Source organism: Rhinopithecus bieti, unplaced genomic scaffold (assembly GCF_001698545.2).
Source record: "Rhinopithecus bieti isolate Rb0 unplaced genomic scaffold, ASM169854v2 scaffold_3316, whole genome shotgun sequence".
Classification (NCBI taxonomy): Eukaryota; Metazoa; Chordata; class Mammalia; order Primates; family Cercopithecidae; genus Rhinopithecus; species Rhinopithecus bieti.
In genome coordinates, this window is record NW_016804424.1 from 1,431,661 (window position 1) to 1,459,602 (window position 27,942).

At 35.1% G+C, this 27,942-nt stretch overlaps 1 pseudogene; it reads right to left on the reverse strand.

Moving 5' to 3' along the window:
• Positions 1-6,671: 6,671 nt before the first annotated feature.
• Positions 6,672-7,789, reverse strand: LOC108527085 (plasminogen activator inhibitor 1 RNA-binding protein pseudogene; annotated as a pseudogene).
• Positions 7,790-27,942: the final 20,153 nt, after the last annotated feature.

Sequence of the window (27,942 nt, forward strand, 5' to 3'; positions counted from 1 at the left end):
CGGGCCCTGGAGTCAGGCTACCCACGTCCAGAAGCCAATTCTGCCTCTTTCTGAGGGACCTCAGCCGAAGCGAATTAATTTATCTATGACTCAGTTTCCTCACCTGTGAAATGAGAAAAGGTATAATAGTTGTTCCTACCTCAGAGGATTTTTCTATGCTGAAATATAAACTTGGATCAGTTGCAAGCACATACCACTCATAAAACATTGTTATTCTTATTACTTGTTGGTTATCTAAACCAGGGGAGAATAAATTGTAGCCCCTGGGCTGGATGTAGCTTAATGTCTGTGCTTTTTGCTTTTTGTTTTATTGTAAATAAATTTTATTGAAACACAGCCACACCCATGTTGACAATGTCTGCTTTTACTCAATGACTGAGGTGAGTAGATCCAAAGGGATATTATGTCCTAAAAAAATTCTATTTGACATTTACAAAAAAGTTTGTCAATCCTGGAACTCTGTAGTGGCTGACATTGGGTCCCTCTTAATGAAACTTCAGAGATACTGTCATCAGTCCAAACAGTCAGAAGGGGATGCTAGAACAGAAGAAACCTAAATGAATGCAAAGTGATTAAGATCAGAGTACTCTGAAGAATGTATTAACATAAAGTATTAAAGGTATAATCTTTATAGTCCCTATTATTCAGTGACTTTCAGTTTCATCTAAGAACCTCCTTGCATTCAATCAAGGGTGTAACACTCTGGGAAATCTCTTGGATAATACACATTTTGCCCTTAGCCATGTGAATTTCCTCATGGGCTTCTTTCTAAATGATCTTCTCACTTACTCACATGTTGCATAGTCAACAGTCACAAGAACCAGGATTAAAATTCACAAAACTCTTTAACTTGTTAAAGTGTGCCCTGGGCTGACAGACAGAATGAATTATCCATGGCTAACTGAGGTGCTCAAAATGAAAACAGAACCAGGTGGCCATGGCTGGATGAGGGAGCATTCACATACTCTTCATTATCAGGAAGATGTAGAAGTAGAAGTGTCACAGGACCTCCCTGTCTACAATCAAGTCAAAGCAGTTTCTATTGTCAATGCCAAGATTAACTGTGTCCGGGACCATATCCCTCCCTCACACCACTGTCTGTTTGAAAGAAACATCTGACAGAGACTTCTGATATGGGGCATAGAGACTACCCAATTAGGGCTCAACTATTCTGACCAATCAGAACTGAACAAGTTTGAAATTTTCATTTGCATAAACAGATCTGCTTGAGAAACTAGGTGAGAACTTTCCCCGTTTAAGCCAGTTCCTCCCTTTGTTCTTCAGAGCACGATTTTACTTGTATTGAAGGCTGTGCCTCCCTAATCTGGAGACTATTTTCTTATAGAAAATAAGGCTCTCCCTTTTTTCCTATGCAAATCTCATGGTCTTGGTGATGAGGATGGAATCTGAAGTGATCTCTGTGCTTCTTCCCAACACTATCTGGCCCAAGGCGTTAGTGCTCACAAGAGCCCTTTGAGCTCAGTTATATTCCTGGCTGTGCTGGGAAGGACTTTGGTATAAAATAAAAAGGCAAACCCAAGCCCCCACACCAAGCGAATAGCCCCTCTCCCGACCATGGAGACCTCAGATAAACCTTAAAAACTGAGTTTCCACCCATGACAGAATAGGAGCTCAGGCATGCCTCATTATCCTCCCTCCCTTTTGCAGTTTAGACATAACAACTGACCGGCATTAATATTAAAATAGAGCTCCTAAGACTGACAGAAATGGACTCTTTATGGCAATAAAATACCAAACTATAAAGAAGACCTAAGGTCATGCCAGGCAAGGGTTAAGTCACACACCCTGACACTTAAAGAATAAACTATGCTCTCATTGCCACAAGGTTTTTCTTTTTTCCTAGCAACTAAATGAGGACTGGTCCTGGGATAAACAATGGCGAAACAGTTGTAGCTCACCAACTATTAAATGCTGACTAACAGATGCTCCCCTTCCCTGTTCCATTAGCTGTAACTACAGTTTTGGTTGGACAAGAGACTGATTTCAGTAACTCTCTCCTGATAAGAAGACCACTCACTATGGGCTGGTTCGGGCCAGTTTACAGAGGTTGAGCACTTGAGTGGATTCATGTCCTGAAATGACATTTTACATGTATTTTTATGTATAGGGCCTAATTGTAATACATTTAAATGTTAAGCCCCTGCCCCCAAATGAACATAGGTCATATATCATATGCATGTTTGTTCAATACTCACGTGTCAGGACACATCTCGTCCTATAATCAGTTGAGTATGTATACTTGGCTAGCCCATTTAGCCTAAATCCCTTCCCTAACCCTTCCTTTTTCAAAGTGCCTATTTCCAGGCCTCTGCTGGAAGCTGCACTTCCTAGACTGTCAGGCTAGCCACACTGCAAGCTGTAACTCTTTACAAGAAATAAAGTCTCCTTTTCTAAGTTTATAATTCTTGTGATTTTTAAGTTAACATGGGTAAGCCCTTTTAGATCCAAGATCTCTCATTTTTAGGATAGTGTCTCAGACACTATTTCCTTCAGGAAGCCTGCCCATCTGGCTCCATGGAGTACCCATTTGTGGAGTATGCTCACACTTTATGATGTATGCTTGCACTTTGCGGGGTACTCTCATGCTTCATGGGATATGCTCACACTTTGGTTTTGCAAGAACGCTCACACTTTAGTTGCACTTAAAGGAATGCCTTCCTAAAGTGAGTAATATAGGTAACCTAGGTCCTAAGGGAATGGCCTCTGACCAGCCACCTTCAGATATTCCAGCAGCTTGGTCTCTAGCTCACCAACATCTGGTACTCCAGTTGTATTTCAAATTTAAAATGTAAAGATTAAGGCTAGATAAAAATGATCCAAGAGATGCATCTAAATTGAACTATCTACACATGCGATTAGAGCAAGGAGGAGTCTGGATTTCTCAAAGATAGTAAGAGGCTTTCCTTTAATTAGGACTTTTAAAAAATATATTTTTTATTATTATGGGCTCATAATAATTATAAATATATATGAGGTATATATGATATTTTGATACAGTCATACAACGTGTAATGATCAAATCAGGGTAATTGGGAAATCCATTACCTTAAACATTTATCATTCCTTTGGGTTATGAACACTCCAATTCTATTTAGTTGTTTTAAAATATAACAAGTGATTAACTATGGCCACCCTATCATACTACTGAATACTAGATCTTATTCTATCTAACTGTATTTTTATACCCATTAACCATCTTTATTTTATTCTCCCCTCCCCACTAACCCTTCTCAGCCTCTGGTAAACATCATTCTACTCACTAGCTCTTTCAGTTCAATTTTTAGTTTTGGTTTAGCTCCCATGTATGAGTGAGAACAGGTGATAATTGTCTTTCTGTGCCTGGCTTATTTCACTTAACATAATGTCCTCCAGTTCTATCCATATTATTGCAAATGACAGAATTTCATTTTTTTATAGCTGAATAATATTCCTTTGTGTATAAGTGCACATTTTTTTTTCCATTCATCTTTTGATGGACACTTAGGTTGACTGCATAGCTGGCTATTGTGAAAAATGCTGTAATGAACATGGGAGTACATATATCCTTTTGATATACTGATTTTTTTCTTTCGGATACATATGCAGCAGTGGAATTCCTGGATCATATGGTAGTTATATTTTCAGGTTTTTCTGAGGAACCCCCATACTATCCCATAGTGATTGTACTAATTTACATTCCCACCAACAGTGTACAAGGGTTCCCTTTTCTCCACATTCTCACCAGTATTCATTATTGCTGTCTTTTAGACAAAAGCCATTTTATCTGGGATCAGATAACAACTCTGTAGTTTTTTTTTTTTTTTTTTTTTTTTTTTTTTTGCCCCTCTCTGATGATTAGGGATATTGAACATTATTTTGTATACCTGTTGGCCACTTCTTTTGAGAAATGTCTATTCAGATTTTTGCTCATTTTTAATTATATTATTATTGCTTTTCCTATAGAGTTGTTTGAATTCCTTATATATTCTGGTCATTAATCCTTTGTTAGTGGGTAGTTTGCAAATACTTTCTCCAATTCTGTGAATTGGCTTTTCATTTTGTTTGTTGTTTACCGGACAGAAGATTTTTAGCTTTATGTGATCTCATATGTCCATTTTTGCTTTGGCTACCTGAGCTTTTGAGGATTTATTCTGAAAATCTTTGCCCAGAACAATATCCTAGTGTGTTTTGTCAGTGTTTTCTTCTAGTAGCTTCATAGCTTCAGGTATTAGATTAAGTTTTAAAGACATTTTTATTTGATTATGTAAATGGTCAGGGATCGGGTTCTAATTTTACCCTTCTGCATAGGGATATCCAGTTTTCCTAGTAACATTTCTTGAAGAGACTGTCCTTTCCTCAATGTTTGTTCTTTGCCCCTTTGTCAAAAATGAGTTGACGATAAATGCATGGATTTATTTCTGGGTGATTTATTCTGTTCTTTTTGTCTGTGTGTTTTTATGCCAGCACCATGCTGTTTTGGTTATTATAGCTTTGTAGTATTATTTGAAGTAATGTGATTCTTCCAGTTTTGTTGTTTATGCTCAGCATGTCTTTCAGTATTCTGGCTCTTTTGTGGTTTCATATAAATTTTAGAATTGCGTTTTCTATTTCTCTGAAGGATGTCATTGGTATTTTGAGAGAGATTGCATTGAATCTACAGATTACTTTGGGTAGTATGGACATTTTAATAATTATTATTCTACCAGTATATGAATATTGAATATCTTTCCATTTGTGTCCTTTTTTTAACTTGTGAAATGTTTTTAATAGCAGGTATTTTCTATAGTATATTGCTGGAAATCAAGAGGTTTATTAGCATGATACATATTCAGAAATGAGTTAGATACTTAAAAAGTCTAAACTCACTGATTTAGGAGTGCATATGTTGCAATCTCAAGAGAGCTTAATAGGCCATGTGGACTAAATTAATGCTTGCCTCTGGGTGGCAGGTATGCTTGTATTATAAAATTGTATTAGACATTAGCACCAGTGCAGAACATGCTCAGCATCATAAGATCCAAAACACCAGCACAAGTTTATCCATAATTAAAAAATAATTACCTCCTTCCTAAAATGTCAGAATAGTAGGTAATAGATAAATAATTTCAATCCAAATGAATAACTCTTGTACAAACAATTTCTCTTTTAGAAGCATGTGTGAGGATCAATTGACTAAATAGACATATTTAACATTGAAGATCTCCAATATTTTTTAAACTGAACATTGCCAGTTTACTGGAAGATTACTGAAAATGAAGTGATAAAAGATTCTTATTTAAAAATTCCTTCCCCGTTTATCAATAAATATGGCAAAAGAATAAAAGAAAATCCTAGGAAACCTGTTTTATTCATCATTCTCTCTATGTGTGTTTTAGTAAGTGGTGATGCTCCCATTGAAGGAATCCATTATTAACTTAATTTTCTAATAGAGGAACAGGGAAAAGATAATTATCACTTTCTGTGGATTAAATACTCATCAACTTTAAATAATAGCGATCTAGGAAATTCAGAAAGAGCAAAGATTTTGGTTTATATTTTGGTTTATATTTCATGGATGGTGCTGCTGTTCCAACCTTATAAAGTAAAGATGTCGGTTTTCCAAATTCCAGAAATTAAAATACTATCCCATCTCGCCATACTAACCAGTGCCCGTTGGGTCGTTTTAGAACAAGGAAGGGTTACAGAGTTGTCAGTTACGCATGTACCGTTTTGATTTCAGGTCCTTTAACACACAGAAATCATACCAAATGGCAAGACACTGATTTTACATAACAGTTTATTACACATTAGCCAAATCAACTTATTTCACCAACCCAGTGTGAGGGGGCAAAAAACCATAACTACAAAACTACTTGACTTGACAGGATGTGTTTATCAATAAGTAGCTTAAACAACTTTCACCAATAAGGTGCCTAACTTGGTTTTTAAAATGGGAAAAAAGTAAACTATTGAAATTGTAAATCAGTTATAATTTGAACCTAATGAACCATGCAAGCAGCAAAGGTTAATAAACCAATGTGCTTTACATTTGTTCAAGTACTGATATTTCTGTATATAAAGATTTATCATATATATATATATACTACAGCTATCATGGGAAGTGAAAAAAGATTTTTCCCAAAATGAAAATACTAAAACTAAATTAAAATACACATAGTTTTTCACACAAGATAAAATTTGACAAGTGAAAGTTTAATATGTCCCAGTTGACCATGTGTGAAAATGCAAAGTAGGTATTAAAACCGAGATATGTCCAAGATTTAAAACCAGTTTGTAATTGGGGGGAACATCTAAATCCTTAATTAAAAAACACAAATGAAGTGAAAGCTTTAAACTGATACACACTGTTCACATCTATATTTCAAATTTAGAAATGCATATATGCAAGCAGCAATAAAAAAGTATTCATGAAGAATGCGTCATCTCTGAAAATTATAAAAACATCCCTGCTACCAATATATTTCTAAATACAAAATTGCCTGCCATATTTGTTTCTTTTGTGTAGCAAGAAAAGTTCATTTTAACAACTGATAAAATTCAGTCTTTAGGTGTGAATGGTATGAATGACAGTCTTTTAAAAAAAATTTCTTAGTCATTTGGAATCCTTAAGCATGCAAAAGCTTTGAACATAAAGGTTCACAGAGAAACCGGGGTTGTCTTGTGGTATCCAGTTATGCCAGAGCTGGAAATGTCTCTGGGTCATCCAGGAGCAGAACCACTTCACTTGTCGGTCCTGCTGCCGCAGTTCAGACGTCTGCCACACCCATGTGTACCTCATCCTCCCTCACCATCAGGTTCTGGTCAGCCAAGTTCTCCAAAATTAACCTTCAACTGAGACATTACATCATTTTTCTGGCTTCTGGAAAAGACGGTCCATAACAGAATCTGCAGCATGAGCCTCTTCACTCTTTGATTTATGAAAAACAACTTTCATCTTCCGCTGCCCTTCAGCAGCTTCATTTGGTTTTCAGATATTAAATTCCACTTTGACCACTCCTTATTTTGAATAGTCTTCCACTCATCGAGAATCATCTCTTTAGGACCCTCTTTCTGTACCTCTTCAACTTCACTCTCCTTATTTTCAGTGTCTGCCACTGGATGGTATTCAACTACAGATGTTTCCTCAGTCACATTTGATCAATCCAAATCAGTTAATTCATCTTTCACAGTTCCCCAGTAGTGAGGTCTACTGCCTCCACGTTTGTCCTCATGTTTCAGGACAGATCTATCACTTCAGCTATGCCTATAAAATTCACATTTGCCATGGGAATCAAATCCATCTCCTCAGCCCATTCTATGTCCGCAGCACCCTCGACCTCTTCCAAGACCACCACGGCCTCGACAGTCAATAAACTGAAAATTTGCGTCCACCCTTTTCTTCAAGTGGCTTTTCAAATCTTTATTCTAGAGGTGATTGTCTTTCTGGTCTTCCATTAATTACTTTTCCTTCAACCCGAAGTTGTTGATCAGGTCTTCTTCCAACTCATCTTATTCCTTCTTTCTTACGCACGATGAGCACCTGTGTCTCTTTCTTGTCAACTACGCCAACGCTGGGGCGCAGTGGTTTCTTGCGGTCTTTCTGGGACTCTTTACACAGCTGTTTGCCTGCCATGTTGGAGGGCCTGAGCTGTGCTCTTGGCCCCAGGGCCCCCATTGTCACTCCTGCTGCCATTTATTTTTTATTCTCCCCTGACTTCAGCACCTCAAAGAGGTCCACTTCATCATCACACAACTGGTCAAAGTGGTTGGTGACCATTCAGCCACAGCCTGCCTGTAAGTGCCCAGGCATCATGGTGGCTCAGTGACATATTCCTCCATGGGTTGCAACAGGCTATGCCAAGCCAAGAGCTCCTGCCTCAGCTTTTCCTACACTATCCAGTTTTTATGTTCTCACCAATTTTTTAAATCAATGTTTTATGATTTTTATTATAAAGATCTTTCACTTCTTCAATTGAAGGTTTATTTCTATGTGTTTCACTTTATTTATAGCTATTATATATGAGATTATTTTCTTTTTCTTTTAGATTGTTTGCTGTTGGCATATATAAATGCTACAGATTTTTGTAAGTTAATTTTGTATCTTGCAACTTTATTGAATTTGTCAGTTCTAATAGTATTTTGGTGGGGTGCTCAAATTTTTCCAAATATAAGATTATAACCACTGCAAATAAAGATAATTTCACTTCTTTCTTTCCAATTTTGATGCTTTTCATTACTTTCTCTTGTTTAATTCCTCTGGCTAGAATTTCCACTACTGTGTTGGATAAAAGTGGGCATGCTGGTTTTGTTCCAGATCTAAGAGAAAAGGCTCTCAGCTTTTCCCTATTCAATATACTATCTGTGGGTTTTTATTGTGTCGAGGTATGTTCCTTCTATATCTAGTTTTATAAGAATTTTTATCAGGAAAGGATGTTGAACTGTATCAAATGAACTTTTTGGCATTAACTAAAATCATCATATATTAATAGATTTGTACTTCATTCTGTTGATGTGATGTCTCATATTTATTTATTAGTATATGGTGAACCATTCTTGCATTCCTGGGATGAATCTCATTTGATCATTACAGATAAACTTTGTAATGTGTTGTTGAATTTGGTTTGCTAATATTTAATTAAGGATATTTGTGTCTATGTTCATGAGTGATATTGGCTTGTAGCTTTGTTTTCTTTTGACATGTTTTTGTCTGGATTTAGTATCAGGGTAATACTGGTCTCATAGAATGAGTTTGAAAGTATTCCCTCCTTGATTTTGTAGAATAGTTCTAGCAAAATTGGTATTAGTTATTCTCTAAATGTTTGATAGAATTAAACAGTGAAGCCTCAGATCCTAGGATATTCTTTAATGGGAGACTTTTTATTACTGCTTCCATCTAATTACTTGTTATTTGCCTTTTCAGGTTTTGAATTTCTTCATGACTAAATCTTGGAAGGTTGTATATGTTTAGGAATTTGCCCATTTCTTGTAGGTTCTTATTTATCAGCATATAATTGCTCATAATATTCTCTGGTGATCATTTGAATTACTTTGGTATCAGCTGTAATGTCTCATATTTCATCTCTAGTTTTATTCATTTAGGTCTTCTCTTTTTATTTGTTAGTCTGGCTAAAAGTTTGACATTTTTTTCTATCTTTTCAAAAAACCAACTTTTCATTTCCTTGCTCTTTTTTTTTTATGTGTGTTGATTTTATTTATTTGTGCTCTGATCTGTATTATTTCTCCTACTAATTTTGGGTTTGGTTTGCTCTTGCTTTTCTAGTTCTTAAAGATGCATTATTCTGTTACTAACTTGATGTGTTTCTACTTTTTTTGGTGTAGGCATTTGTGGTTATAAACTTCTCTCTTAGTATTGCTTTTGATGTATTCCACGGATTTTGGTATGTTTTATTTCCAATTTCATTTGTTTCAAGATATTTTGTAAATTTTCTTCTTAATTTCTTTATTAAACAAATGATTATTGAGGAGCATATTGTTTAATATCATGTGTTTATATAGCTCCAAAATTCCTCCTATTGTTGATTTCTAGTTCAATTCCATTGTGGTTAAAATAATACTTGATATGATTTTATTCTTTTGAATGTTTTGTGGTCTAACATGTGACCTATTCTTGAGAATGTGTATGTGCTGAGGAGACAAATTTATTTTCACCTTTTGGAAAATATTCTATAAATATCTGTTGGGTCCCTTTGATGTATAGAGCAGATTAAGTGTAATGTTTATTTGTTGATTTTCTGTCTGTATGACCTTTTCAATGCTGAAAGTGGGGTGAACTCCCAAGGTATTGATATATTGGGGTCTATCTTTTCCTTTAGCTCAAATAATATTTGGTTTATACATCTGGGTGCTCCAGTGTTGGGTGTATACATAGTTTACAATTGTTATACTCTCCTGCAAAATTGATCTCTTTGGCATATAATGACCTTTTTACCTCTTTTGTATCAGTTTTTTTCTTGAACTCTATTTTATTTGATATCATTATAAGCACTTCTAGAGCTCCTTTTTGCTTTACATTGGCATAGAATATCTTTTTTTATACCTTTTTTATTTTAGTCTATGTGTCTTTATGGGTGAAGTGAGTTTTTTATAGACAGCACATAGTAGGGTCTTGCTTTTATATCCATTCAGCCACTCTATGTCTTTTGATTTAATTTAGTCCATGTATATGCAATGTTATTATTGATAAAAAAGCATTTAATACTGCTATTTTGTTATTTATCTTCCAGTTGTTTTGTTGATCCCCTTTTTCTTTTTTTCTTCTTTCCTTTCTGTGTTCCTTTCTGTATGAGTGATTTTGCCTGATAGTGTATTTATTAGTCTGTTCTCACACTGCTATAATGATACTACCTGAGACTATGTGATTTATGAGCAAAGGAAGTTTATTAGATTCAAAGTTCTGCATGGCTGGGGAGGCTTCAGGAAACTTACAATTATGGTACAAGGCAAAGAGGGAGCAAGGCATATATCTTACATGGGGGCAGGAGAGAGAGAGTGCAGGGGAGACTGCCACTTTTAAAACCATCAGAGCTCATTAGAGCTCACTCACTGTCATGAGAATGGCATGGGGAAAATTGCCCCATGATCCCATCACCTCCCATCAGGTCTCTCCCTCAATACATGGGGATTACATTTCAAGATGAGATTTGGGTGGGAACACAGAGACAAACTATATTAATATATTTTAATGTATTTTTTTTATTTTTTGTGTACCTATTATAGTTTTTTTTATTTTGTGCTTACTATAAGGCTTGCAAATATCATCTTATAATCAATTATTTTAGACTGATGACAAGTTAACTCTGATTATAAAGAAAAGAAAAAAACAAACAAGCAAAGACAAAACTAAAAGACTCTCATAACTTAACTTATTCTTCTCGACTTCTTGACTTTTCTTGTCTGTCTTCTTATTTGTCTATTTCTTAAAAGGCATTGTAGTTATTATTTTTGATAGGTTTGCCATCCAGTCTTCTTGCTAAACATGTGAATGGCTTACATACCACAGTTACAATTTTAGAGTGTTCTGTATTTGTCTTTGCACTTAGTATTACTAGTGATTTTTATATCTTCATATGATTTCTTATTGTTTATTGATGTCCTTTGCTTTCAGATTAAAGATTTCCCTTTAGCATTTCTTATAAGACAAATCTGATATTGACAAAATCTCTTAGCTTTTGTTTGTCTGGAAGTATATTTAGTACTCCTCCATGTTTGAATAACAATTTTGCTGGATATAATATTCAAGGTTAGAAGATTTTCCCTTCAGCACATTGTATGTGTCATATCACACTCTCCTGGACTGTAAGTTTTCTGTGAGAAGTCTGCTGCATTCATATTAAAGTTGCATTGCATGTTTTTTGCTTATTTATCTTGCTACTTTTATGATTTTTTAAAATCCTTGACCTTTGAGAGTTTTGCTGATATATGCCTTGAGGTTCTTATTCATATTGAGTCTACTTGGTGTTCTATGTGCTTCTTGTACCAGGATATTCATGTTTATCTTGGTTTGGAAAGTTCTTTGTTATCATTTATTTCAATAAACTGTTTACCTAAATCTCTCTCTCTCTCTACATCCTCTTTAAGGTGAATAACTCATAGGTGTGCTTTTTTGAGGCTATTTTTTAGATCTTATAGGTATACTTTATTCTTTTTTCTCCTTTGTGTAGTTTCATAGAGCCTATCTTCAAATTAATTATGTCTTCTTCTTGATCAATTCTGCTGGTAAGAGTCTCTAATACACTTTTCAGTTTTTCAATGGAATTTTTCGTCTCCATAATTTCTGCATTTTTCTCATTATTTCAATGTCTTTGTTAAATTTGTCTAATACAATTCTGAATTCCTTATCTGTGTTACCTTGAAGTGTGCTGAGTTTCCTCAAGACAGCTGTTTTAAATTCTCAGTTTGAAAGGTCACATATCTCCATCACTCTTGGATTGATCACTGGTGTCTTATGTAATTTGTTAGTGAGGTCATGTTTTTCTAGATATTCTTGATGCAATGAAGGTTCATTGCTGTCTGGGCACTGAAATGTTAGGTATTTATTCAAATCTTCACAATCTGAGCTGTCCTTGAGAAAGATTTTCATATATGCAAAGTGTTGTGATCTAAGTCTGTGGTCACTGTAGTTGTATCAGCACTAGCGATGAACTGTGCCCAACAATGCTGCAACTCTTGACAACTTCTAGAGACACCACCTGAGTGAGCTTGTGTAAGATAACGGAGAGTTTCCTGAGTTACTGGGCAAAGTCTTTCTTCCCTGTCTTTCCCCAGTCAGAAGGAGTCTGTCTCTGTGCTGGACTGCCTAGAGTTGGGGTAAGGATGCTATGACCACTCCTGTGGCCATCAAAACTGGCACTGCACTGGATCATACCTGAAGCCAGCACAGTACTGGACCTCACCCAAGGCCCATTTTAACTAAGGCCTGGCTACCACTGATGCTTATTCAAGTCCCATGGGCTATTTAGTCAGCAGTTGATGAATCCTGCTGGGAGTGGGTTTTACCCTTCAGGGCATCAGATTCTTTTCTGGCCCAGGGTGGGCTTAGAAATGCCATCCAGGAACCAAAGCCTGAAAATGGACCTTCAGAAATCTGCTTGCTGCTTGATTTTACTGTGGCTGAACTGAACTGGAATTCAAGTTGCAAGACAAAGTCCTCTGTGTTTTTCTCTCTCCTTTTCCCACACAAAAGGAGGCTCCCTCTGAGTTGCACTGCCTGGAATCAGGGGAGGGGTGATGTAAGCACTTTCTTGTCCATCATAGCTGGTAGTATACTAGGTCACATGCATCCCAACTCCACTATCCCCAAGACCAGTGAGGTTCCAAGGCTTACCCAAGGACTGCAGTCCTTGTGGACTGGCTGCCTCTCAAATTGATTCTGGACCCCAGGCCACTTTAGGCAGCTGGGGGTGGAACATGCGGGGACTCATATTCCTCTCACTGGGACAGATAATACCCTTCTGGTGCAGAGCTGGTCTAAATGCTCCCTCTGTCAGTGCCAGACGAATGCTGCCCTGTGTTGTATTCCACAATGATAGCACTGAAATCTGATGCAAAATTCCACATATACTTTACTCTGTCTGCCCTAAGCACACAGATCCTCATTCTGCATGATGTTGACAGGAGATGGAGTAGAAGTGATATAGGCAAGCAAAACTGTCTTTCCTACCGTCTTCAAAGCCTCATTGCTTGATATCATGTTAAAACCAGGTACTGTGACTACTCATCTAATTTCTTGGTTTTTATAAAAGTGCTTTCTTGAATGAACAGTTGTTGAATTTGATGTTCCTTTTAGGGTATGATTGCTACAGGGTTCTGTTTGGCCATTTTGCTTCGCCTCTGACTCTATAATTCTAACCAACATTTTTAAACATCCAAACACAATTCGCAATTGTCACAGGAGACAAAATTGTCACAGGAGACTAATCCTAAGACTTAAGCAGTGTCTCCAAACTCGTAAAGCAGACCATAAAACAGAGAGCCCTGTACTTCCCTGCTCCCCTATTTACATTTCAATTTTCCCTTCTAACCACAACCATCTTCAGCAGGAACACTGCAAGAACCCACAGGTTGGTACCAGTATGGGTCTTTTGAGTCCCTCTGGCTACTCCGTGATTGTAGATGACTGAGTCCCTTCTGAGTCTCTCCTGAGTCTCCCCTGAGTCCTGGACCTTCTAGTTTGCTGAGTGCTGAGTTTTATTCAGCCAGTTGTTCTCACTCCTTGGCAAAGTTTTAAGACTTTTCATTTCTTAAGACTTTTCATTTCTCCCTTAAGGGGGCAATCACTCTGTGATGTATGCATGTTTATAAATGTGTGTGCCATGTCTCCTTTAATATCCCTTGTGAGTTGATTTTTTAGTAAACCTTCAGAGAGTGAAGGGGGAGGTTTCTCTTGATCCTGTACTTTTGAAACTGTGTGCAGTTATCACCAAAGCCACTCTGCTCTTTTGGATGTCATAGTAATGGGAACCAAGGACCTGATAAGCCAACAGAAGGGTAAGAACTTCTTACAGATTAGGCTCCTAGGCTGTCTTTTTGTGATCTAGTCAAGCAGATGGTAAAAAAATAAAAATCGCTGTTTGTCTCCTTTACAAAATCGTGATTAATGGGAAAAAATAATTTGTGTGATTGGTCTTGGATATAGCCACACTGGTATACATTTTGGTTTTGAATTGAATCGCTATTAAAATAAGTACCCCATTGGAAATTCTAACTGTCAATGACCAAAAGATAGATTATTTAAATTAGACTCCTAAATTTTAAAGAATATTTTAGAAATATATCATTCTTAATAAATTGCTTTATTCATAGTCATGAAAAGATTAAGTTTACACTAAAACACATATAATTGTGCCGTGGTTAGCCTTGGAAATTCTCTTGATGATAATGAAGAACAAAAAACTGACCTGAAACCAAGTTCAAATCCTTTGTATACTCAAACTGCCTCTTTGGATCCCCTGGATAATCTACCAAAAACCACTTCACCCTATGCTCCAGTGGCTAAGGTCCTGCACTTTCCTGGTTACCACACAGGTGTAACTCCCAGTCAGATAACCAATATCATTTGTTTTAAATTATTTGTATGACCCTTAACCTTTAGGTATACCCACTTTTTATTCATCCTTTTCCTTTCAATGGATAGCTTTTAATTTTCTGTCCTTTCTGTCTGTGGAGTATGCAAGGCTTTTGGGCCTGTATTGGATAGGCACTCAGATGAGAGGATGACACCTTAAAGAATATGATCAGAGAGGTACGGGTTGTATTCCATTTGTGACTAGCAAGATTGTTTTTCCTTTGAGCTGTCTTTGGGGCTGTTCTGAATCTTGCAAAGACTGCTTTATATCTAGTTCATCCTCAGTTAAGTCAAATGCCATTTAGTTGATGCAAATTTAGTAATACTTTTAAAATAAAGCTAGGTTAAGATTGTTAGCAAAATAAAATTAGAATGTCTTTGGAATTTGCAGTATTATGAAATGATTCATACATTTTGCCTGGGACTACTGGCCAGACAGGTTTAGGTTATTTCTGATAGATATTTTAAGTTCATAAAACTATTGCTTGTTTGATTTTTCTGTGAATTAAAGCTATAAGAATTGGCTACTGAGCACTGCTGAAGATTTGTACACATATTAATGTAAGCTTGTCTTTGTTTTTAAGCTTCTGCACCCTAGGATCTAGAGGTAGACATGGTAATGCCTGGGAACATATCCTAGCATCTAGACCACCAGCACCAATCATAATCAAGCCCAATATATCCTTGTCCCCCTACTCCCATCTTTGTCTCCTGGCTAGGTTAGGAGAGGTTATATCCTTCAGATCTGTCCTCTGTCCTATGCTCTATACTTTTTTTTTTTTTTTTTTTTTTTGAGATGGAGTCTCGCTCAGTCGCCCGGGCTGGAGTGCAGTGGCCGGATCTCAGCTCACTGCAAGCTCCGCCTCCTGGGTTTACGCCATTCTCCTGCCTCAGCCTCCCAATGCTCTATACTTTCATGTAAATTTAGCACTCAGTCAGGCTCTTTCCTTTAGGCATTCTTGGGTACCACATGGATACTGAGGTTACAGGGAAACTGAGGAAGATGTTGTGGGGGATGCCTGTATCATAGTTTCAAAATTCTTCTTAATAATTTAAAATCTTAAAAGCATGTTAAATTAAGTAATAGATAAGTGTAATAGATAAGTAATAGATAAGTTAAATAAGTTAAATAAGTAATAGATAAGTGTAAAATGTCTGAGTCATTTCTGAGTATGTTAAAATGCTGAAACATTAATTATTACACATATATTTATGTTTATATACTTTGACACCTTAATTTTATATGGTACAGAAAAGCTAAATGTATTTAGACCTGTTAATTAAAAAAAATTGAGATTAAAATTATAAAATGGTTTTCACCAACAAATACTGGTATGAAACAGTTCAAAATGACTTACTTTCTAGTTTTTTTCATAAGAAAATTAGGGTTACTAAGAATGTATATACATAATTAAAACTACTCCATATAAAAGAAACAATTCTATAGTCAAAGCATATAAAGAAAGTAATTTTCCCCAAGGTAGAATGCCCCCCCAAAAAGAAGTAAAGGGAAAACCGAAGGCTAAAGTAAGTTGTAGAAGATTTGTGAAAAATTAATCTCATGAAAAAAAATTTATGTGTGATCAAGTTTGCTGAAATTAGAAGAAAATTATTCATATTTTTTTTCTAAAAATTGAACATTAATATCAAAAGCACACTGGCAGAAGGTTAGAATCTGGGCTCTTGTGTTGGAAGAACAAGTTTTTCTCACAGCATTGATATTCTCTTTAATAGAAAATTGTAAAAGGTTTTTATTAACTTTTTAGGTAACTGACCTAGGAAACAGAGGTTCTGTTCCATGTTTCATGAAGATATTTTCTTGTGCTTTGTGCCTTTAAAATCTTTTGTCATTTTGGTTTTAATTCATAATGTCCTGTGATCCCCTTTTGATCAAATGCTTTAAAACTCTGATATTTGACAAGCTTCACAAAATTAAATTTGAAATTCTAAAATCAAGTATTTTTGACCCAAACNACTTTTTAGGTACTGACCTAGGAAACAGAGGTTCTGTTCCATGTTTCATGAAGATATTTTCTTGTGCTTTGTGCCTTTAAAATCTTTTGTCATTTTGGTTTTAATTCATAATGTCCTGTGATCCCCTTTTGATCAAATGCTTTAAAACTCTGATATTTGACAAGCTTCACAAAATTAAATTTGAAATTCTAAAATCAAGTATTTTTGACCCAAACTAATTTGGACATAACAGGAACTCCTGGAAAGCCAAAGGAGACATATTAGAGTTATTTGGTATGCTAAAATTATACAGAAAACATGATTTAAAAATGATGTTTAATGTTCTTTAAGTTATATTTATATAAATGCATTATTAATACATTAATACAATCCAAAATTGTATAATATTTTTAAATTCTGACATGCCTTGGTATATGTTATAAGTCATAATTATGTTCATTATGTTAGGTCATTGTTTGCTACAGAAATATAAACATATTTTCTGGTCAATTGTACCTTTAATCATGACTACTCTAAGTTTTTGTCATCCACAGTTAATATACATAATTAAAATTACTAGATGTAAAAGAAACAATTCTGTATGCAGAGCATATGAAGAAAGTAATAGTTTTCATAAGGTACAATGGGCCCCCAAAAATGTATAGGACAAAATCAAAGGTTTATTTTCTAGTGCTTCTAAAAGGTATGTCTATTATATACTATATCATTTACTAAATATATTAAAGTCTATTGACTGTGCAGTGCTATTTTTTTTTAATGTAGATACCTTAATTTAAAAAATAATTTATTGCTAAACCATGCTAATATAATCTGAGACTTCAATGAGTTGTAATCTTTTTGCTGGTGGAGGGTGTGGCCTCAGTATTGACGGCTGCTGAGTGATCAGGGTGATGATTGCTGAAGTCTGGGTTGGCTGTGGCAATTTTTGAAAATAAGACAAAAATGAAGTTTGCCACATCAAGTGATTATTTTATAAATGATTTCTCTGTAGTATGCAATACTGCGGGAGAAAATTTTACCCAAGGTAGAACTTCTTTCAAAATAGGAGTCAATTCTCTCAAACCGTGCCACTGGTTTATCAACTAATTTAATGCAATATTCTGAATCCTTCATTGTCATTTCAACAATATTCACAGGATCTTCACCAAAAGTAGATTTCATTTCAAGTGACCAAGTTGTTTGCTCTTCCGTAAGAAGCAACTATTCACTGGTTTAATATTTACTGTGAGATTGCAGTAGGTCAGTTATAATTTCAGGCTTCATTTCTAATTCTAGTTTTCTTGCTCTTTTTATCATGCCTGCCATTACTTCCTCCACTGGAGTCTTGAACCTCCACCAAGTCATCCATGAGGGTTGAAATCAACTTCTTCCAATCTCTTGTTAATGTTGATATTTTGAATTCCTCCCATAAATCACAGATGTTCTTAATGGTATCTAGAATGATTAATCCTTTTCAAAGTTTTACTTTGCCCAGATTCATCAAAGGAATCCCTATCTATAATAGTTATAGCCTTGCAAAAAGTATTTCTTTAATAATAAGAATTGAAAATTGAAATTACCCCTTGATCTGTGGCTGCAGAATGGATGATGTGTTAGCAGGAATGAAAACAACAATAATCTTCCTGTACATCCCCTTCAGAGGTTGGGTAACCAAATGTTGTTGTTTATTGAATTTTCAATAAATTGATCAGATTATTGAATTTTCAATAAAGAGCAATATTTTGAAAGAAGCCTTTTTTTTTCTGTGCAGTAGGTTTTATCAGTGGACCTAAAGTATTCAGTAAACCATACTCTAAACAGATGTGCTGTCATCCAGGTTTTGTTCCACTTATAGAGCACAGGAAGAGTAGATTTAGTGTAATTCTGAAGTGCCCTAATATTTTCAGAATCACAAATAAGCACTGACTAGAAGTTAAAGTCACCAGCTGCATTAGCCCCTAACAAAAGAGTCAGTCTGTCCTTTAAAGCTTTGAAGCCAGGCATTGACTTCTCTCTAGCTATGAAAGTCCTATATGCCATCTTCTTCCTATATAAGGCTGTTTGATCTACATTGAAATTATGCTGTTTAGTGTAGCCACCTTCATCAATTATCTAAGCTAGATCGTCTGGATAATTTGCTGCAGCTTCTACACCAGCACTTGCTGCTTCACCTCACACTTTTATGTTACAGAGATGGCTTCCTTTCTCAAACCTCATGAACCAACCTCTGCTAGCTTCAGACTTCTCTTCTGCGGGATTGTCGCTTCTCTCAACTTTCACATAATTGAAGAGAGTTAGGCACTTGTTTTGGATTAGGCTTTGGCTTACGAAAATGTTACAGCTGATTTACTCTTCCCTTCACACCACAAAACACTTTTCCATATCAGCAATAAGGCTGTTTTGCTTTCTTATCTAAGGTGTGTTCATTTCCTTCCAGAACTTTTCCTTTGTATTCACGCTTTGGCAAAATGTTTTGCACAAGAGTCCTAGAATTTAACCTCTCTGTTTTGACATGTCTTCTTAACTGAGCTTAATCATTTCAAGCTTTTGATTTAATGTGAGACACTTGAAACTCTTCCTTCACTTGAACACGTAGAGACCAATGTAGGGTTATTACTTGGCCTAATTTCAATATATTTCAGGAAATAGAGATACCTGAAGAGAGGGAGAGAGATGGGGAAATGGCTGGTCAGTGGAGCAGTCAGAATACATACAACATTGGTTAACCTTGACGTCTTAACATGGGTGCAGTTTATGGCACTCCAAAATAATTACAATATTAACATCAAGATCACTGATCACATATCATCAAAGCAGATATATTAATAATATGCAGTTTAAAATATTACAAGAATGATCAAAATGTGACACACAGACACTAAACCAGCAAATGCTGTTGGAAAAAAAAATAGCATATATAGACTTGCTCGAAGTAGGCTTGCCAAAATCTTAATTTTAAAAGCACAGTATCTGCAAAGAACAATAAAGCAAAGTGCAATAAAGCAAGATATCACTGTATATCCCTTATGTGCAGCTATCACTATATATCCAGTATATAATAGGTAATATTTAGGGCTATAGAACTCAGTCATTGAGTGAAGGAGCCATAAACAATATCAACAAATGGGTGTGGCTTTGTTTTAATAAAACCATTTATAAAATCAGACTGTGAGGTATGTATACAAATATGTGTCACTTATATATCACCTATTATAAGATAGCATTATTTTAGGCACTGTGGATGTAGCAATAACAATTTTAGATGGTGATTAGTGATATAATTACTGTTTTATGTGGAAGACTGGAAAGTGGTTGCCATTTTCAACCAGTTGGCCATGAAAGAACTCACTGAAAAGGTGACATTTTACCAAAATCTAGCAAAATAAAGACAATCAGTCTGTCTATGGGAATCTAGGATACAGGCAGAGGAAAGGGAGGTAAGGAGATCCTAAGGCATGAGTATGGTTGCAGTATCATTGGAAGAACAGGAATGCCAGCATGGTTGGGGTTTAGAGAGTGAGGGGTATGGAGATGCAATTATCAGGAGCCATAATGGACATTTGATTGCTTCTTGCATGTATATTTCAGACATGTGCTTCTTTTCTCTTACCTTGTTACACTGGCAGATATGCGTTACGATTCTTTCACATTGATCTCCCATGTACGTGACAAACACATTTGCTTTTGTTTATCTGCTAACCCAGCACTTTGCCAAGTATTTAATAATTCGTTATCAAAAGCTCACAAACATGCAAGATATCCTGTGACCGCTGTTTTATATTATTATACATACACTATTTATGTGTGTGTGTGTATATATATATATATATATATTTATGATGTTCATATATAGTCATAGCAAACTTAAATAGGTTAATACATATTATTTGTTGATATCTTCTTGTTTGGTAAGTTTATTTTTATGAAAGACTATAGAACACAATATTTGAATTCTAGAGTACTTTCAAGATTTAAAAGTCAATATGAACATCATACATATCATTCCATTGAGCAGATATAGTCCATTTAATGATGAAGTTCACATTTTAATGTCTGATGCATAAAGGAAAATAAAATTCAGAGTATTTTCTCTTCCCCATGTTATCATACTTTTAAATGTAGTTGTTTGGATGCAGTAATTTTATATTGTTAAGGGAGATAATTTGTCAAAGTAGTTTTTTGTTTGTTTCTCTTTATGTAGCTATTCTTGTTATTTTCCTAATGATTTTATTAATCACATTTGGCTTAAGAATTTGGAATCTTGTTTTCTATGATTTGACCTGTTATGCCTACATATTTCTGCTTTAAATATCATAAAATAATATATTCTAACATTGCTCTAGTCCTCATTTTCATTCTGATTTGTTGGTCAGATAAAAACAAAAACTGTTATGTCAAATCTACACTGCAGGGTATTCTTTCTAGAAACACGGAATACTGAGAATTACCAGAACTATCTCACATTTATTCTACATATTTTCACATTGCCTAGCACCGTATTAACATAGTTATTTTAAATATTTAAGAAAATTTAAAATCATTAATATATAATAATAATAATTCATTTAAAAATCTAAAAATAGCTATTCTAGAGAAATTATACTTTAATGAGAGCCAAGCAAAGTAAGGTTGCTGTTGTGCATGAACATTAAATTGGATGCAATACTGACACTGACCCTATTAAGTTGTTGTAGGGATTAAAGTTATTTCATCATACAGAATGCATAGCATAATGCAAGCCAAATATTCAGTGTATCAGTGTGATGATGATGATAAAAGCCTAACAAACAAATATGAGTAATCTTGTAAGTCGAAACAGAGGTTGCTCTTTAGGCTGTTGCTTGTTGTTAGTTTTTAAACAATTTTGATATGAATTTATAACTTCTTAATCTGTGTCCTAAAGATGATTCTAATAATTTTATAGCATGCTGCCCAAAATTAGTTATTGTTCTGTTGATTATTGTTAATAAGAATAGAGAATTTTTCTAGTTGTCCCAGGAAAATTATGCTAATTAGAAATCTCTGAGTTTGTGCTACTTCTGAGATTAATTTATTCATCATAATCAGTTAATCTCTATTCTTTACATAATTAGATAGCTTATGGTGGAGAGAAGGACCCTTTAGTTCTCTTAGAATGAAGAAGAATACTGTAGCTGACACTAGTGAAACTTAGAAGTTAGCTCAAAACCTTCTTAGCATGTAGCATCCATAATTGCATACCAGTTAATACCGCTATCATTGTTTTCCTAAGTTAAGAGAAGACTTCAAGAAATATTAGGAAATTGACTCTGAAAAAGTACAATGGTCTCATTTATGGGCAGTATTCTTTTATTTTATGAGTTATTCAGAAACTAATATTAGTAGAGATAAACTTTATGAAAAGATTCTATCTCTGCTACTTTCCTCATGCAGCCTAACCAGCTAGATCCCTACATTTTATCTCTGAATGAGACATCGTTACTGTTGTATTATTCTGGTTCTTTAATAGAGAAGGATGAGAAGTAGAAAGTCATACATTTTAAAGGTGAATAAATTCAATCAGTTGGCAATATAGAGTGAAAGAGTAAGTATAAGCAGAAAGAATGCAATTGACTTAACAAATGATCATTATTTTAATAGAACTTCCATTATCCCAGGAGGGGGTGAGGGTCAGTGTCATTTAATTCCAAATCTCTTTTTATAAGCAACTAAAATAATCAAAAAACTTCTCTCCCAGAATTTCATTAAAAGAACAATTCAAATATGAATTTCAGGAAAAAAAAACAACTTCAGCCTAGAAGTATGTACTGAAAGGCAATAAGAAGAAATATTCAAAGATATTGGTATAAACTTGGATATATTCAAATACATAGCTATTAAGCAAAATAGTTGATAATTTTGGTTAAGGTAGTGTATGAAAGTGACATGCCACTAAAATATTGGAAGAGCGTAACACGTTAAGTTTGGCAAGACAGAGGCACCAATTCTTTCAAAGTATTTTCAACACTTACATAGTTTAAGAGAAGGGTACAATCAAAGAAAGTAATTGAATTGACTACAAAATTTTGTAGTTTTCCTACTCTCACACACACACACATATATATATATGTACACACACACACGTATATGTTTATATATATTAAATCCCAATATTTTATCATAAATTTTCATCAAATTCAGTATTAACAAAATATGATTTGTAAAAAATGGCTTTCTAGGTGGCATGGTCTGGATGTTTTGCTCCCTCCAAATCTCATGTTGAAATGTGACCTCCAATGTTGGAGGTGGACCTAATGGGAGGTGTTTGAGCCATGAGGATGGATCCCTCATGAATGGCTTGATGCTCTTCCCATGGTTATGAGTGAGTTCTCACTCTATGAGTTGATGCAAGAGCTGATTATTTAAAAGAACCTGGTACCTCTCTTACCATGAATTACACTGGCTTCCCCTTTGCCTTTCACTGACTGTAAGCTTCCCGAGGCCTTCACTAGAAGCTGAGTAGATGCTACACCATGCTAGTAGGGCCTGGAGAACTATAAGCCAAATAAACTTTTTTTTTCATAAATTACCCAGTCTTGAGTATTGCTTTATAGCATTGAAACATGGACTAACACACTAGGCATGTGCATTCATTAGTAAAAGACATTCATAATTTTAAAAATTCCAGCACTATTCACATTAGGAAAGATATGGAATCAACTCAAATGCCCATTAATGATAGACTGTATAAAGAAAATGTGATACATATACACCATGGAATACTATGCAGCCATAAAAATGAGCAAGATCATGTCCTTTGCAGAGACATGGATGGAGCTCGGAGCCATTATCCTCAGCAAACTAACACAGGAACAGAAAATCAAACACTGCATGTTCTCATTTATAATTGGGAGCTGAACAATGAGAACACATGGACATAGGGAGGGGAAAAACACACAGTGGGACCTTTGGGTGTTGGGAGGGGAGGGAGAGCATCCAGATAAATAGCTAATGCATGGGGGTTTAATACCTAGGCGGTGGGTTGAAAGGTGCAGCAAATCATCCTGATACATGTTTACCTATGTAACAAACCTGCACGTCCTGCTCATGTATCCTGGAACTTAAAATAAAATGAGATAAAATAAAATGATTTTTTTTTAATTAATGGTTACTGTACTCAATTTTTGTTCATTTTAGTTGTTTTATTTTATTTTTTTACTTCCAACTTTTATTACAGATTCAGGGAGTACACGTGCAGGCTTGTTACAAGGGTATATTTCATTATGCTGAGGTTTGAGATGTAACTGATCTCGTCACCTAGGTAATAAGCATAGTATCGCATAGTTTTTCAGCTCTTGCTCCTTTCTTCCCTCCCCACTCCAGTAGTTCCCAGTGTTATTACTGGCATCTTTATGTTCATGAGTACTCAATATCTAGTTCCTACTTACAAGTGAGAATATGCAGTATTTGGTTTTCTGTCCTTGAGTAAATTTGCTCAGGATAATGGCCTCCAGTTGTATCCATGTTGCTGCAAAGAACATTATTTTGTTCTTTTTTTATGGCTGCATAGTATTCCATGGTGTATATTAGCACAATTCCTTTATCCAGTCTGCTGTTTATGGGCACCAAAGTTGATGGCATGTCTTTGCTATTGTGATTATTGCTGCAATGAACACATAAGTGCACATGTCTTTTTGTTAGAAAAATTGATTTTCTTTTGGACATACACCCATAATGGGATTGCTGAATAGTAGTTGTGTATTAAGTTCTTTCAGAAATCTCCAAACTGCTTTCCACAGTGGCTGAATTAATTTACACTCCTACCAATGGTGTATAAGTGTTTCCTTTTCTCCATAGCTTCACCAGCATTTGTTGTTTTTTGGCTTTTTAGTAATAGCCATTCTGACTGGTGTGGAATGATATCCTATTGTGGCTTTGATTTATATTTCTTTAGTGATTACTGATATGGAGCATCTTTTCTTTTTTGTTTTTTTGTCACTCATATGTCTTCTTTTGAGAAGTGTCTATTCATGTTTTTTCCCCACTTTTTAATGGGGTTATTTGCTTTTAGCTTGTTGAATTGTTTAAGATTCTTATAGATTTTGGATATTAGACCTTCGTCAGATGCATAATTTATGAATTTTTTCTATGATTCTGTAAGCTGTCTCTTTATTCTGCTGATAGTTGCATTTGCTGTGCTGAGCTCTTTAGTTTAATTATGTCTCACTTGTCAATGTTTGTTTCTGTTGCAACTGTGTTCGAGGACTTAGTCATAAATTCTGTCTCAAGACTGATATCCAGAATGTTGTTTCCTAGGTTTTCTTATAGGATTCTTGTAGTTTGAGGTCTTACATATGAATCTTTAATGCATCTTTAATTAATTTTTTGTATACAGTGAAATACAGAAATCCAGTTTTATTCTTTTGCATATGGTTAGCCAGCTATCCCAGCATCATTAATTAAATAGAGAATCCTTTCCCCATTGCTTATTTGAATCGACCTTGTTGAAGATCAGATGGCTGTAGGTATGAGGCTTTAAGAGTTCTCTTTTCTGTTCTGTTGGTCTATGTGCCCTCTTCTAAAGTATCTAATCTTCTATACATTTTGATGTATTTGTAGAGTTAACTGTGTGAATAGCTCTTCTACATTAATTTAATTGTGTGTATTTTCCCTATTTCTTGAAGTGGCTTTAGATGTTAAAAAATACTGCTTTAGCCACTGCACCTGTAATCCCAGCTACTTGGGAGGCTGAGGTGGGTTGACTGCTTGAGACCAGGATTTTGAGATCAGCCTGGGCAGCACAGCAAGACACTCAGTCTCTGAAATAAGCAAACAAAAAACCTAAGTAAGTATGGTGGCTTGAGCCAATAGTGCCCACCCAGGGGACTGATGTAGGAGGATTGATTGAACACATGAGTTTGAGGCAGCAGTGAGCTATAGTCATGCCACAGCATTCCAGCCTGGTTGACAGGCCTTTTCTCTAAAAAATAAAAAAAAATATAAATATATTGCTAGAATATTAATATATTTATGGAATATTAATTATTGAAAATATATTTAGCAGTTTTAATTGTATAACAAGTATTACATATATTATTATTCTCTCTAAAAACAAAATAACTAGGTATATACACTGAAATATGATGACTATTTTCAAATTTCAAAAGTTGGTCATCAGATTTATAGATGAATACGTATCACCTGGGTACTATACAGTAAACATGTAATCTGTGTAAAAACCACAATGTAAAGCTTCAATTGTATCCATACTTAATAAGACTACTATAATAAATACACTTTATACATATATATGAATAATGCATAACAAACAAGTGTATTTCAAATACTTAGGTGATGAGACCAAATTTTGTCAAAGATATTAGAAATTTCAAATCAACCATAATGTATCAAATATCTTGGAAAAGTTAATAGAGGATTTCTGATGTGTAAGTCTTCATACTGGCAAAATCTAGAACACTTTGCAAACAGTCATTAAAACAAATACATTGAAAATATTTGATATTTCAAATAAGATGTTATTCAGTGAATGGTGATGCTGTAAGATGACAGCAGTGGACAGTGTTAGCATATACTAAGCCCTGTCAAAATTTAACATTGTCTAAATTTGAGAAATTAAAAAAATTATCTTTCTGTCAAGTGAATTCCTGCCATTTCTGGTCATTTTCACCTCAGAGTCCTAGACAAACTAGAAATAAAACAGTGTGTACAGAGTCAGAAAAAAATGGTCCACAAAAAGGATCCACACAAGTCTATGCCCATGCTTGTACTAACACACTTGTCCCATGTTTATTTTATTTATTAAACATTATTGTGCACCTCCTCTATGTAAAGAAAAGTATTCAGCATTGGTGGATATACAGTACAAGAGAAAGAGAATCTCAGCCATGTGGGAACTCACAGTCTAATGGCATAAAGACATGAAACACATTCTGATGATGCAACATTATATTTTTTAAAATAAGATTATGGCTGCTATGACAGCTAAAGCATGAGATGTAATTAATTTGGCATGAAGGAGACATCTGGGAAACTTGGATAGAAGGAGTACTATTTTAACTAGGTCAAAAAAAATAGATACAAGTTTGCCAATTGGGCAAGGTTCTAGGAAGATTTAACTAGAGGCCAAATAGCTCTCTCTTCTCTCTCTCTTTTTCTGTCTCTCTACCTCTCTCTCTCTCTCTCTCTCTCTCTGACACACACACACAAAGAGGCTCAGAGACTATGATTAGGGTAAGAGAATGAGAGAGAAGAGGTGAGTTACAAACAAATTAGGCAGATACTTGAATGCAGTATCTGGACTTTATTCTGTGAGTATTGGTTATCCATTGACAAATTTCTTATGCATGGACTGTTGTGATCAAAAGTGTTTTAGAAAGATCATGTTAGAAAGGTACAGACCTAGCTTTGAGAATGATGGATTTAAGATAGAAAAAAAGGCTGTGTTTTCACTATTTCCATCAAAGTGAATGGTATGATTTTCCATGTACTATCTCAAACCTGGTAAACATTTTTGTCTCTGCTCTCTTATTTAATCCATCACCAAGTGCTGTCTTATCTGTGCCCTGAAGTCCAATTTCCCTGTAACTGTATGAGAAGTTATTTCTCACCTGTGTTACATGAACAATCATTTCATTGAGCCTTATGTCTTCATTCTTGACTTTGCCTTTCCCTGGAATTCATCTCCCACATGACCATGGAGATGTTGCTAAAATACAAATCCTGATGGTTGCTTATTTCTTTCAACTCTTGTTATTCCAGTTGAAGAGAGATCATATGACACTCTAGAAATGGCTGCATGCAAGCATTTAAAACCTTTGAGAGAAAACATCATACCAGGAAGACTATTATTATGACTAATGGGAAGATAATACCAAGAGTTTGGAGTATGCTCCTTACCCAGGGTTCCCAAAACTGAACCTCCTAAAATCAAATGGATCAAAGATTGAGCTAGATAAACAGTTTACTCACTTAACTAAGAGTCCCTTTGCAAATTCTCTATCACTGAATTTCTATAATCTTCATTTGATGTATTTTTCCATAGGCCACAAGTGCTAGCAGCGGCACAGATAATTCTCTGTTCAGTGAATCCTATTATAACTTTCACAAGACAATTTAAAGTCTGTTGCATAACTGTAGCCCTTACAGTAAAATTTGAGCCTCTCACGAGGGGTACATTTCTAATCATTGCTTTTTTACTTTAAACCAAGGAAAAAGGATCTAACGAATGATGCCCTTCTGGAAGAGTGAAGGCCTACTGTCAATGTTCTCTTTAACCCATCATGTGGGCCAGGAGGAGTGAACCAATAAATAAAGTAATAAAATAATCCAATTTGAATACAGTGGTGTGGTAACTTACAAATTACTAAAATAGTTAATAACCAATGCTTGGCCCCATATTCCTGGGAAAACAATTAAAGCTTCAGGTACATTTGGTCACCTGCTGGGTC